This window comes from Ascaphus truei, chromosome 1 (assembly GCF_040206685.1).
Source record: "Ascaphus truei isolate aAscTru1 chromosome 1, aAscTru1.hap1, whole genome shotgun sequence".
NCBI classification, from domain to species: domain Eukaryota; kingdom Metazoa; phylum Chordata; class Amphibia; order Anura; family Ascaphidae; genus Ascaphus; species Ascaphus truei.
The window spans coordinates 550726927-550742081 of NC_134483.1; positions in this window are offsets into that span (position 1 = coordinate 550726927).

Below are 15155 nucleotides of genomic sequence, written 5' to 3' on the forward strand. Positions count from 1 at the left end.
GCGCTTCACAGTAGTAATACACGTGACAATCATATACATAACAAATAATACAAATAACAGATTGTCACGTACGACCCCCCTGCTAGCACGTGACCTGCATACGGGACAAGGGTTAATACCGACGCTCGCAAGCGTACCCACCCTTCACCCACTCAGGGGTCCCTCAAATGGGTTGTATCTCTCCTCAAGCCGTCCCAATATACCACCGCCAAGAACAGCACACAAGTGAGCACGTGACTTTAGATATGCAACCAGGGTTAATACACAAAGGCTTCTCTAGCAACCCCCCTTTCTCCTCTGCAAGGAACCAGCGAGTTAGTATTAACCCCCTACTCAATTGCACATCATAAACATCCACTGCCACCACCTGAGGTTATGCAGATATGATAAAAGATCTTAGACTAAAATATCCGCCAGGGCCTCAGGTCCCTGTTTATTATAGGAAAAACTATGCACTCTAACACACAATCAGTTGTAGTAACATGTGCCTGAATTTAGCAAGTTATTCTCTCCAGCGTGCACAAAGTTCATTCAGAGCCCAAAGCATTACTTATTAAATGATTTAATATATATAAAAATGCAGTGCTTGAATTACAGAAAAGGTATTACAAAATAAACATACAACTACAATATAAGGCAGAACAGCTTCTTAAAATAAAAGGGGTAAAACAGAAAATCCTATACAGTACATTACCACATGCTATGGACTTTTCCCAGAGAGGCACTGGTTCAGAAGATGAGGTCTGCCATGCTATCCAAGCATGCCCCTGGTCAGATCTGACTTGTAACAACCTCCCCCAGACTTAAGTACAATTCTTTTTTAGGGCCCCTTCATGAGCCCACCCCTTCTACAAAATACCTTGAAGCTGTTCTCCCCCAACCCTGTCTGTAGACCTTGATTAATTCAATTGACACTGTGACGATGGAGAGGATTTGGCCCGGGATTAAAGGGGTTAAACCCCAATTGGCCACCTTCTAACCTCACCAGGGAGACAAGGGGTTAACTGGGCTGAGGTCCAGAAATGTGATTTAACCCCTGTTATAATGTAAGGAATCGGGGGCCACGTCCCTTGTGGTGTGACCCCTCCTTACCCACTACCAGTACTGCAGCGGCTGCTGCCCCTGCCCCCCGTCGCCACCCATGCCGCCGCCCAGTGCATACCTTGAACTCTGCCGTCGCCATCTTGGATTCTGGCACTGGTGTTACAGACTCTCAGCTGTGCTCCACTACTTCTTGGTCTCTCAGCCACTCACGAGCAGCTCCTCGACACGCCTCCACCATGCCCCTCGTCCGGATTGGTCACTGTCGCTTTAAATATTCTGCTTTGGCTTCACTTCCTTGCCGAGCATAGATCCTTATGGGATGTTACCTGTGTTTCTGCCACAAGCCTTGTTCTTTCGTTACGTATCTCTGTTTTTGTTCCAGTTCGTTGTACTCGTCCAGTTTCCTCCAGGCCTGCTGCTGCTACGCTGAGTTCCTGAGTTCCTGGTTCTTACAGACCTGCTTCGTTTGCGCTGTAACACGGGGTTACTAGTGCTGCCTGGCGGTGTGCCTATTGCGGTCGGTCTTCCCTCTCCTAGACCGGAGCCATGGGTCGTGGACGCCACTCGCGTAAACCTCGTTCCCGACCTGCAGCGATTGCGCTGACGCAAAAGGACCAGCTTGATTTCCTGTTGCCGACTCCCTGCTTGAACTACGACTACCTGGATATCTCCTACCCCGACTCTGGCTTGCCCAACAACTATGCTGTTATCTCCAGTCCTGAACCCGGCCTGTTTGACTATGAACTGCGCACTCCGGACCAGTCTGCGCGGTATAAGGTCGGTGATTTCATAACCCAGCCTCAGCCCCGCGGTCCGGTCCCGGTTTGTGGCGAGCACAATCGTGACAGTATGCTCGGCCCCACAAAACCGGACCGCGCCGTGGCGGGGGTTGGTAAATGTGTAACTGCACCTATGTCCCAGGCCGCGGACCAGTCCCTGTTTGAAGAACAGTATTTGTTTGAAAAACTGCCTCCGCCTAATCTTGCTTGTATGTACGAAGGGTTAACCCCTGCAGAAAGACTGATTCGTAAAGAAATATTGACTAAATCTCAGGAATGTAGAGAATTAAAGAAGATGTTTCAAGCCCAGTACTCCCAACTGCTCCTTCTTAGGTCCACTCCGGGACTGGAAACTGGGGATTTTGGGGTACTGGTTCAGGCCATAGACACCACCCTTAAATTATTCCTGGAATTTGACAGGAACATAAGTGAGCGTGAACCTCTACTTGCTGCCTACGCACAGACTATTCACAAACCATTTTCTGTCAGTCCTGTTGTTAAACCTGTGGGGGCACCTCCCTCTCCAAAAAATGTCCAAACCACCCCACTATCACTGCCTCCTAAGGTAGAAGCTGCCATGATTTCTAGCCCTGATTGCACCTCCCATTGCTTAAATCCCAAAGATATGTCTGCCTTAACCCCTGCCAGTCTGGTCTGTGAGGTTCCCGTGGAGTATACTTGTATTTCCAAAGCTACGGCCCTAGTATCTGAGAATCTACCCTCACTTTCTAACTCAGAATCCCTAACTCCTGCCCTTGAGGTTTTTTCTGCTTTAACCCCTGATAGGCAGCTCTGCGTGCTCCCCAGGTCAGAGAAAGAACCCCTTCTGCTTCAACTTTCTAAGTTAGAATCCCTAAGCTCTGTTCCCGAGCTCATTCCAATATTAACCCCTGCAGGTCAGCCCTATGAGCCTCCTTTTGTAATCCCCTGTTCGCCAGCTAAGGCCACATCCTTGGCTCCATAGGAGGAACTCCTTTTATCCTCAATTTCAGAGGCAAATCTCTCTCTTTTTGACTCTCAGGTACTATCTGCATTGATCCCTGTAAATCCTTGCTGCCCCCAGGCTAATGCATCCTTTCTAGCATCAGAGAATGAATCCCCAAGTCTGACAGCAGAGGTTGCACTGAATGACTCCCCTAAGCTTGCTGAGTCCTTGAATTTTGTTTACTACAATCCCCCTGCTTCAGCTCAAGTTTCCGTTGCCGTGTCCCTTGAAACTTCTGCTAAAATCCTGGTTCCAGTTAAAGGTATTCAGGAACCGGGTTTTTCTCTAAGCCTGTTCGCAGAATCCCCACTCCCAGGTATTTCGCTGACCCAGTCTGTAACTCAGAATGCTGAGATCCCTGCTTCAGCACATAGGGCCTCATGCAGTAAGCGACGAATATGTGAAATCGGCAAGCTTACCGATTACTCATGTTATTGGCGATTTTCCCTCTCCGTATGCAGTAAGTGCCAAATACATTCAAAATCAAGCCGAAAACAAATCCGCCCACTCTCACGATGATTTGCCGATCACACACAGGTGTATCGGCGTGCGTGGCGGGGTGCTGTTAGGTTGCCCAATCACAAATCTTGCTGAATCAGGCGAACCAAGCATGTATTGGATAGCGCGCCATATTTAAAGGCAACGTGTACTGTTAATCATTCTCTGTGTTGTTGGGAGTGAGAGAGAGAGAGACGCACAGAGCTGGGTGATTTAAGATTTGCATATTGACTGAGAGACTTGTTGTGTATTGTGAGAGCTTTGTCCTTTGTTGTTTTGTTTACATCTTTGTCTTGTTTTATATGTGGAAGTGTTTCGTGTGATTGGCTGTACATTTGTTGTCTGTTTTTTGTGAGTGCTGTAAGTATGCCCGCAAAGCGTGGGAAGAGTGATGCTGGTGGGAGTGGGAGTGCTACTCATGCGAGTACGCGTCGGAGTGAACGTACTGTTCAGGGGAGTGCTGTTGCTGGGAGTGTGAGTGCTGTTGCTGGGAGTGTGAGTGCTGTTGCTGGGAGTGTGAGTGCTGTTGCTGGGAGTGTGAGTGCTGTTGCTGGGAGTGTGAGTGCTGTTGCTGGGAGTGTGAGTGCTGTTGCTGGGAGTGTGAGTGCTGTTGCTGGGAGTGTGAGTGCTGTTGCTGGGAGTGTGAGTGCTGTTGCTGGGAGTGTGAGTGCTGTTGCTGGGAGTGCTGGTGCTAGGAGTGCGAGTGCTGTTGCTGGGAGTGGGAGTGCTGGTGCTGGGAGTGGGAGTGCTGCTGGTGGCTCAGTTGCTGATGGGGTGTCTGGTGGTGGCGTGCTTGCTGGTGGCCAGCTTTTGGAGTCTCTTCCATTGGAAGAAGGAGAGTCCAGTCAGCACCAGCCAAGCTCTGAGCCTAAACCTGCTCGGAAGAAACGTGTGGAGAAGCCACGTAATCCTCGCTTCAATGACCAGGAAAATAGAGCTCTTGTCACTGGGATTCTGGAGCACTATGACAGTATCTATGGACATTTAGTAGGTAAGTGTACCTTTCCATTTATTCTTCAAATACATGTGATCCTAGGTCATCTGAGTTTTGTTCATATGCAAATATGGGTACAGAATATCTTTCTATGTTAATTAGTGTGGAAACACAGCTTTTTATCATGCCTTACAAGGACAACAAAACTCGGGCGTTCAATTTGCGATAACTGCATACAATATTAATGCAACCTTGCTTACATGTATAGGTTTAGTAGTGAATGCTCATGTGCTTCACATATTACACCTAAAACAGCATGTTTGCTTTCTCTTGGAACAGCTAGCAGTGTAGGAAACTGGTGCTTGTATTATTATTAATTAACCTCATATATTTTCTATGTTTTTCAAGGGCGGACAAGTTCATCAAGCAAAAAAGAAATGTGGGACACAATAGTCATTGGTGTCAATGCGTGTGGGAATAGTGTCAGGGTCAAGGATAATTGTCGCAAGAGATTTGACGATATTCGGTCAAAATTAAAACAGAAAATACAAGACCATCGCGTGCATGCTACTGGCACTGGAGGTGAGCCGACACCACAACGTCTGATATTAACTCCATTGGAGGAGCTGCTTCGGGCAAAATTACTTCCCGTCGTCGTGGAGGGCTTGGCCGGTGACCGTGATATTGGAATTTATCCCTCACAATTTCCACCAGGTGAGAAATATTACTGTACTAGGCGTGTCGTTGCTTACAGTTATTTTGCATATTTCCGCTGCTTTTTATACTGTCTTCACAATATAAGCATACCTGCATCTATATATGTATATGTCTGATTCTGTATATATATATATATATCTCAAAATTGACATATATGTTGTAGTCCTACTAAAAGCAGTAACTAATATAGCACGTGCCATTGCGTGGTCATTTACATGTGAATTCCCAAAATGCATTGCTGCAGTGGAAGCAATTGATGGTGGGCGAAGATGGGGAACAACAGGGTAGTACACATGTGTAACACATGCTAATGATAAATTATTACTAGCTACAGGTACAGAACATAAATATGTATAATATTATTGTGTATTTTATTTATTTTACTCCTACAAACACGACATTACTGCCTATTCTAAGCATGCATTAAATATATTGCATGCAACGGCCTACAAACATCACTTGCACTAACACATCTATAGTTGTTTATGAAAAGGTCCATTTTTGCTTTATGTCATATACAGACAGCATAATGAGGCACACGTAGCATATGTTATGTCATTGTGTTCATAACTTAAACACTGCAGACGACTATTTAGCTCCTCTACCATTGTGTTAAAGCAGCTGCAATGAATATCTCATCACAGCATACACGTCAACAGAGGGGGTGGGGTTCAGCACACACACAAATTACAGGGTCATCTTAGGGTCAACTTAGTTCACACCATTTTCACCTGTTTGAAGTAATTGAAAGGTCTGGCTGATTAGGCTTTTTGGGGAAGGGAATACCGTTCTTACAACCTGACTAGCACAACTGAAGTTAATCACATTCATTTGAAAGCTTAACTCTAGCTACTAAATGCCCCAACAAGTCATTAGTTATCAAACCGTACGTCACACATTAGTTCACTCATATCTATAGTTGAACTACTATCAACGACACATTATCACACACTGCATGTGTTGTCTTGTTGAGTGACAGCCACATTCAGGTGTGCCACATCTTCTATTAATGTACCACACATATCCTGTACCAAAAACAAAACTTTTTGCAATATGACCACCTTCATGATAACCATTGTCAATGTTCATCTCATGATAGTTATGTACATTATGATACTGATATGACTACACAACATATGATTTTTATGTACAAATTTAATCAATTTATCCTCACGCATTACTGCAGAAACATAGTATGTTGTATGTTAGGGAACTCAAAAGTTCTAAGTACACAGGCATGTACATTGTTATTACAACTATTTATGTTCACTTGCACACACACATTTTCGGTTAATGAACTGATGCTGTTAGGTACTCATAAATACAGAACATACAATAACTGTTTGTTCAATATTTACACATGTAAATGTACAACTAATGTTATTGTTATATATAGTTGCCCCTGGAGGACATGTGTCACCTGAGACGGAACAAGTGTCTTCACCTGGGTCATGCAGCTCAACACACCTAGAAGGTGAGTGTATCAGTTAGTGGCCATATAATATGTGCACTTCTATATGTTATGTTGTCATGTTCATTATTTGTTTTGCACATGTTCTTTAAATAGGATTACTTAGTGTCAGTGAAAATGAAGTGTAAGGCAACATGTATTGTGTTAGTGATGTTAACTATCATGTAGGAGTTGTGAGTTTAGAGCAAGTGTTCATTCATTCATATTTCATACTGAGTCCAAACATTATTCGTAAGTCAAGGTAGATTTTAATGTGAGGTTATGAAACGTATGGAAACATGTTAGGTGTTACTTATGACACAGTATAATGACATAGTAAAACAGCAGAGATTAACATGCCATTTAATAATGTGTACATTTATTTTTAGAACATGATGATGAAGATGATGATGATGATGCCGCCATAGACACAGAAATACAATCAAGTGAGCATGAAGAGGTTCAAATTGAAACAGTTATACTGCCAAATCGTCCATCAACTAACACATACGATGCAATAGCAGCTTCTGAGGGAAAAATTGTGGAAGCAGAATATCGTCGCCATTCTGATCTGATGACAGTGCTGGAAAGGATGATTGCACTGCAGGAAGAAACAGTATCACAATTGGCACATCTCCACAGAGTCTTCATTGAAGTGCCTAAACAGTTGCAAAAAATCAACACCTCATTCGAAGCATTAGTTGTTCAGCAAACCCAAGCAAATTACTTGAGAATGACTAATGTACCACATTTCAACTTGAACACCTCACAGGCAGGATCTGTACATGCTGGTCAGTTTTCACCACATGCTTCTGATCTTCATTCACCAGGTCCGAATGTTACCGGTCAAGTAGCAGACATTGCTGTGCAGGTTCCTGACGACATCCTACCGCTGCCATCTGTACAAAATCAGCAGCTGACACCTACAAAGGAGGCGACAAAAACAAAACAGCACAAGCAGTTACTACTGACCAGTTTTTGGTCAAAAACAAAAAAAGACACACATGAAACAGACCAACCATCACTTGTGCAGTGTCTACCAACTTGCTCACATGTGTCAGTGGGCACAAGCCCTGTCGGTGAGTCACTACCCACAAGCCCTGTCGGTGAACAGTCACTGCCCAAAAGCCCTGTAGGTGAACAGTCACTGCCCAAAAGCCCTGTAGGTGAACAGTCACTGCCCAAAAGCCCTGTAGGTGAACAGTCACTGCCCAAAAGCCCTGTAGGTGAGTCACTGGCCACAAGCCCTGCCCGTGAAGTGCCAGAGGCCAGTCAAAGTGGCTCTGTTGTGGCTAAAGTTGTTGCCAAACGAAAAAGGAAAATACAAGAGACAACAAGCAGGCCTGTTACTCGATCTCAAAAGGAACAAAAAAAATAAATGTTATAATTCACTAAATATGTCTTTGGCCTTGTTTTGTTGACTTCAGATTATCTAATTAATATTGTATGTATGCAGAAGACTGTGTTGTTTCCAAACTTTCAAGTATATTCTTGTACACGTGAAGTTTTGGAAATGTTAACAGTCCTAATTAAAGAATAGTGTTATTAATATTGATGTATTAATCGTCTGTTCAGTAATGGTCCACCAGGAGTCAGTTGCTATGTTTAGAGAATCTGCCATTGACTTACCTGCAAAACATTGTATTTGGGTGTGTTACTTGATGTAATCATTGCATGTGCATATTATTAAATTAAACGTTATTAAACGTTCTAAAAATAAATAGTACAGTCAATAAATAGTACAATATATATGTATTAATCGTCTGTTCAGTAATGGTCCACCAGGAGCCAGTTGCTAAGTTTAGAGAAGCTGCCATTGACTTTGCATCAAAAAATTGCATTTGGGTGTGTTACTTGATGCAATGATTACTGCTGCGGCACAGTTTATTCGAGCATTTGCCCGTTCTGTGCCGCAGCAGTAGCCTGGCGCGCGCCCGAGTGTGACGGGCGCGCGCCGAAGCAGCGGAAGAGCGCCCTCCGATCGGGGCGCTCTCCCTACCGCTGCCGGGTCCGCCGGGTCCCCCGGAACCCCCTGCCGCTGTCCCGCGATCGCGGGACACCAGGGCTCCCTCGGGGAGCCCCTGGACACGCGTGCAGGGGGCGCACGCTCCCTATGACGCGCGGCACGCCGAGGGGCGGCCACTAGCAAGCCGGGAGATTTCCCGGCTTGCGGTACCGACCACACTTCAATAAAGTGTGTCGGTAGTGTACATGTGCATATTATTCACATTCAATTAAAAAAAAAACTTTTTAACTGCAAACATCTTTCTTGTACGTGTACAGCAGGATTATGTGTAAAATAGTACTTACCTTTGCCTTGCTTGGGCATTGTAATGTTGTCCTTTAATCATTTATGTGTTCTTGTTTCAAGAACATCTCTGAATGTATACTAATATATATATGTAGTATGTATGGATATATGCACACACACACACACACTGTGTGTGTGTGTATGTATATATAGTACTATCTAAACTGGTATAGATGTATTTACAAAAAACATACACTTTATGCTTCCTTGTGAAAACACAGTATTTTAATAATACAGGCCTAATGTTTGAAAACTATACTAAGTGTGAGCCTCTAACAGTATTGGGCGCAAACAAATGTTTATTACTTAATTCACTCATGTTTATCACCATTTAAATAGGTTTCATACAAGGCCTACTTACTGCCATCAATATGTTGTGTGTACTCCTGCAATATAAAAAAAAAAAAAAGATACATTATATATATATATATATATATATATATATATATACATACATACATACATACATACATACATACATATATATATATATATATATATACACACACACACACACACACACACACACACACACACACACACACACACACACATATATATATATATATATATATATATATATATATATATATATATATAGTACAATATACACTTTCTATATATATATATTTATCAGAGAGATGTATGTATATATATATATATATAGATACACACGTATTTAAACTCATGCAGACAGGGAGTTAACCAGACTTTCAAATACACACAGGAATGTATGCGGAAAAGAAACATTTCATTTTGCAGGTGTGTGTATTTACTGATATGGCTGTCTAAGCACTATTTTCACACAGTGCTCTTTGTTATTTTGCAAGAAAACTCAATGTTACTTAATTACAAGTGTAGGAATGTTTTCAGAAACGAGATAAAAAAAAGGATACATGTTTGTCCCACAAGCGGCTATCAGAAACCACAAATGTTCAACCAATTAAAACTACACATCCAATTGGCGTTTGAAATGAGGAGTAAAAGTTTATACTTTTGTTGACCTTGAAAAGGAAACACAGAAATTTGTTAGCCATTGAGCAGTTTCATTTTTATGAGCAAAGGACAGATACCTGCACACATCTTTTGTGCTAATCTGCAATGGCTGAAGAATTCGTTAAAAATCAAAATCCGCAGTTAGGGTATAAATACATGGTATCAGAAGCAATTTTATCAACTTGCGGACACAAAGCAAGCACACGCCAAATCTATGATTTGATTCGAGCAAAATATCCTTATTACCAAGACCGTGGGCATGCGCGCAATTTTAATTCCTCAGTAAGATTCACTTTATCAACTAATGACTGTTTTGAACGTGTGCAGGATAAGCTAGAAGACAAGTACACTGGCGACACACTTTATTCGAGCTCGGCTAGTCCCACGAATTCGGGTATACCCGGGTGTATTGAGGTTTGTGACTGTTTTCTGCCCGAGTGCATTGAGGTATTTTTCAGGCGGGGATTGAAGCATTTTATTCCCGCTGGCTGCAATACTGCACAGTATATATATATATATACTGCATTACAATTCATGAATTTATGCCATCTGGTAGACACGCGAAGCATTGCAGCCTATTAAATCCTAATCATTATCATTTAACAGATCAGCCGCCCGTCAGCCAGGCATGAACCCAGGCTGGGAAGGCAAACACAACGGGGCTTGTCAGAGGTGAGGAGCGGCGCATTCCAGGTATCTGCCAGGTACATACTGGGTATTTGCTCGAATAAAGTGTGTCGGTGCAGTATGGTTTCTGGAAGATTGCGAAGGAAAAACATTTCACCGTCAAAGAGGGCACACATATTGTGCTTAAAGGCATATTTATTCCTAATGCCAATAGCAATGGATCCGCTACTACTGTTCCATGTGAATCGATACCTGCTGCAATATCTGCACCCTCCATTCCTGAAACCCACATTGTACAAGAACAAAACTACTATGATTATGTAGCAAGCCTTTCAGCAGAAAATGCATTGGAATGGGTACCCGAAGAAATGAACCTACCTCCGGACCAATTGTTTGAAGAAAGCAGTGGCGATTCCTATGAGCGCTTCATGGAGGAGATGTGTGACATACTGGATTCAGCGTTTGGGTCAAGCGTGGATGAAAATGCCTTGCATTTCTGGAGAGACCAGTTGCAGGCAGACGAAGAGTTAATTCTAGAAGAATGGTAAATATAACAATCGTTATGCGTTGACTCTGCGTTTAAATTTTTTTTTTTTTGTAACCACCATTTTCACTTTCAATGCGTGGATACAGCGTAACATTGCAGACTGCATAACATGTAGCGATCACAAAGAAATTGTTTCCTAATACAATATAGTAGAACGTGAAAGAGTAGTACACATTGCTGACGGAATAAATATACGTACTTTCCTATCCCTTAAAACATATTAGAAACATTTTACCATAACTCTAACACATACCTGTTTTGTTATCATGCAACATCTACAACATTTAAAACCGGGTCCACCACGTATGACGTGGGACCCTTGTCATGGGCCAAGGCGTCCTTAAAAAGGATTACGGATGTAAGTCCCGCCCCCAAGCGACGTGCGCGCCTCAAAGCCTATTGGCTGTCATGTTTTGTTATAGTAACGGTAACTGCAGTGTGTCATGCGTGCGGCTCAGTGTTTGTAGGCGTCAACTGGGCGTTAGCCGAATGTTAATTGAGTGGGAGGAGTGTTAGCGTGCGTTTCACGCTGATTTAACATGACGTCACACGTATTGCATTTGCGCATTGTGTTATCGGCCGTGCTTTCTGTCCAAACACGTCTGTTTAAAAAGAATACAGATGTACTCGTTTAGAACGAATGTAGTTTCGTCTTCATTGTATTTGAAATAAAGATTTTATGTTTACTGGTATTTTCAACATGTATTGAACGCACAACGTACGCTTTGTTTTGCGCATGCGCTAACAGTTAGTGGAGCCAAGCGTGAAGTGCGTGCGCACACTAAGATGTGCGCGCACATTTTTCAGTATACAGGCAACGTTCACTTCATATACATAGTTATGCCTGCTACAAATTTAAAGAAACATTACATACTGATGTACACTTGTACTTCTAACATATAAGTGAGTGACGTGTGTATGTACACAATCATATAGAGCTGTGTAACGCATTGTCACGGATACATATATAGTAAGGTGCCATCTTTGACCATCATGTGTTTGCTGTATTTCAGAGATGTCGGGGAACATACAATGGGATCAATGTATGATTTCAGAAGAGTCTACCTTTATATGAGATGATTGTGAGGAGGAGGCACCGACTACTATACTACATATGGAACTAATTTTATATTGCTTGCAGCGCTTATTAACAAACAATTAAAAATGTGATACCCTTATGCCTATATTGCATAAGCACTTAATTAACATAATGATGTTGCAAAAGAGTGCCTCATGAATTTTTCTTAAGTGTTCTTTAATTACAACTAGCAATTTATGGCATGGTGTGTTTTATATATAACAACCATTCCCACTCTGCTAACACATTTGTGTATTCTATTGTGTAATGGAACGTATGACTGTCGAAACTATGTAACAATAATAATAATTATAATATGAGCATGTTCATGTATAGCGCTGCTAGTTGTACGCAGCGCTTTACAGACACATTTTTCAGCCTGAGGTCCCTGGCCCGTGGAACTTACAATTTATTTTTTGCCGCCTGAGGCACAGGGAGATAAAGTGACTTGCCCAAGGTCACAAGGAGCCGACACCGGGAATTGAAGGATGGAGAATGGAGGTGTGCCACATCTTCTATTAATGTACCACACATATCCTGTACCAAAAACAAAACTTTTTGCAATATGACCACCTTCATGATAACCATTGTGAATGGTCATCTCATGATAGTTATGTACATTATGATACTGATATCACTACACAACATATGATTTTTATGTACAAATTTAAGCTATTTAGCCTCACGCATTACTGCAGAAACATAGTATGTTGGATGTTAGGGAACTCAAAACTTCTAAGTACACATGCATGTACATTGTTATTACAACTATTTATGTTCACTTTCACACACACATTTTGGGTTAAGGAACTGATGCTGTTAGGTACTCATAAATACAGAACATACAATAACTGTTTGTTCAATATTTACACATGTAAATGTGAAACTTATGTTATTGTTATATATAGTTGCCCCTGGAGGACATGTGTCACCTGAGACGGAACAAGTGTCTTCACCTGGGTCAGCCAGCTCAACACACCTAAAAGGTGAGTGTATCAGTTGGTGGCCATATAATATGTGCACTTCTATATGTTATGTTGTCATGTTCATTATTTGTTTTGCACATGTTCTTTAAATAGGATTACTTAGTGTCAGTGAAAATGAAGTGTAAGGCAACATGTATTGTGTTAGTGATGTTAACTATCATGTAGGAGTTGTGAGTTTAGAGCAAGTTTTCATTCACTCATATTTCATACTGAGTCCAAACATTATTCTTAAGTCAAGGTAGTTTTTAATGTGAGGTTATAAAACGTATGGAAACATGTTAGTTGTTACTTATGACACAGTAGAATTACATAGTAACACAGCAGAGATTAACATGCCATTTAATAATGTGTACATTTATTTGTAGAACATGATGATGAGGATTATGATGATGATGATGATGATGATGCCGCCATAGACACAGAAATACAATCAAGTGAGCATGAAGAGGTTCAAATTGAAACTGTTTTACCGCCAAATCGTCCAGCAACTACCACATACGATGCAATAGTAGCTTCTGAGGGAAAAATTGTGGAAGCAGAAAATCGTCGCCATTCTGATCTGATGACAGTGCTGGAAAGGATGATTGCACTGCAGGAAGAAACGATATCACAATTGGCACATCTCCACAGAGTCTTCATTGAAGTGCCTAAACAGTTGCAAAAAATCAACACCTCATTCGAAGCATTAGTTGTTCAGCAAACCCAAGCAAATTACTTGAGAATGACTACTGTACCACATTTCAACTTCAACACCTCACAGGCAGGATCTTTACATGCTGGTAATTTTTCACCACATGCATCTGATCTTCATTCCCCAGGTCCGAATGTTACCGGTCAAGTAGCAGACATTGCTGTGCAGGTTCCTGACGACATCCTACCGCTGCCATCTGTACAAAATCAGGAGCTGACACCTACAAAGGAGGCGACAAAAACAAAACAGCACAAGCAGTTACTACTGACCAGTTTTTGGACACAAACAAAAAAAGACACACATGAAACAGACCAACCATCACTTGTGCAGTGTCTACCAACTTGCTCACATGTGTCAGTGGGCACAAGCCCTGTCGGTGAGTCACTGGCCAAAAGCCCTGTCGGTGAACAGTCACTGCCCACAAGCCCTGTAGGTGAGTCACTGGCCAAAAGCCCTGTCGGTGAACAGTCACTGCCCAAAAGCCCTGTAGGTGAGTCACTGGCCAAAAGCCCTGTAGGTGAGTCACTGGCCACAAGCCCTGTAGGTGAGTCACTGGCCACAAGCCCTGTAGGTGAGTCACTGGCCACAAGCCCTGCCCGTGAAGTGCCAGAGGCCACTCAAAGTGGCTCTGTTGTGGCTAAAGTTGTTGCAAAACGAAAAAGGAAAATCCAAGAGACAACAAGCAGGCCTGTTACTCGCTCTCAAAAGGAACAAAAAAAATAAATGTTATAATTCACTAAATATGTGTTTGGCCTTGTTTTGTTGACTTCAGATTATCTAATTAATATTGTATGTATGCTGAAGATTGTGTTGTTTCCAAACTTTCAAGTATGTTCTTGTACACGTGAAGTTTTGGAAATGTTAACAGTCCTAATTAATGAATAGTGTTATTAATATTGATGTATTAATCGTCTGTTCAGTAATGGTCCACCAGGAGTCAGTTGCTATGTTTAGAGAATCTGCCATTGACTTACCTGCAAAACATTGTATTTGGGTGTGTTACTTGATGTAATCATTGCATGTGCATATTATTAAATTAAACGTTATTAAACGTTCTAAAAATAAATAGTACAGTCAATAAATAGTACAGTCAATATGATGATATAAGCTACCATAATAAAGCTGCTGTTATCATTTGTCGGTGTTATACATGGATCATACACAAATTGATACAGACACAAACAGTTGTCTTAAAAAGTGTGCCTATGCTAATGTGCACGTGATTGACGTTTAAATTTTGAGAATACTTGATAATTATCATCATGATAATGATGAAGTGACGTGAATGACATTCCAAATATATTACCAACATTGTCATAGTGGGAAATTAGAAATGCAAAATTACAGTAAAATTTGCGACAAAATTGTGGTTTCTGTTAACAGTTTGACACTTGTTACATGTAGGTCACATCCACACACGTGTGACTTATACATACACATGTCACAAATTTTAATTAATGTTGACTATTAATTCCTAGCATTAATAAACACCTACATTGCTAAATATAAGAT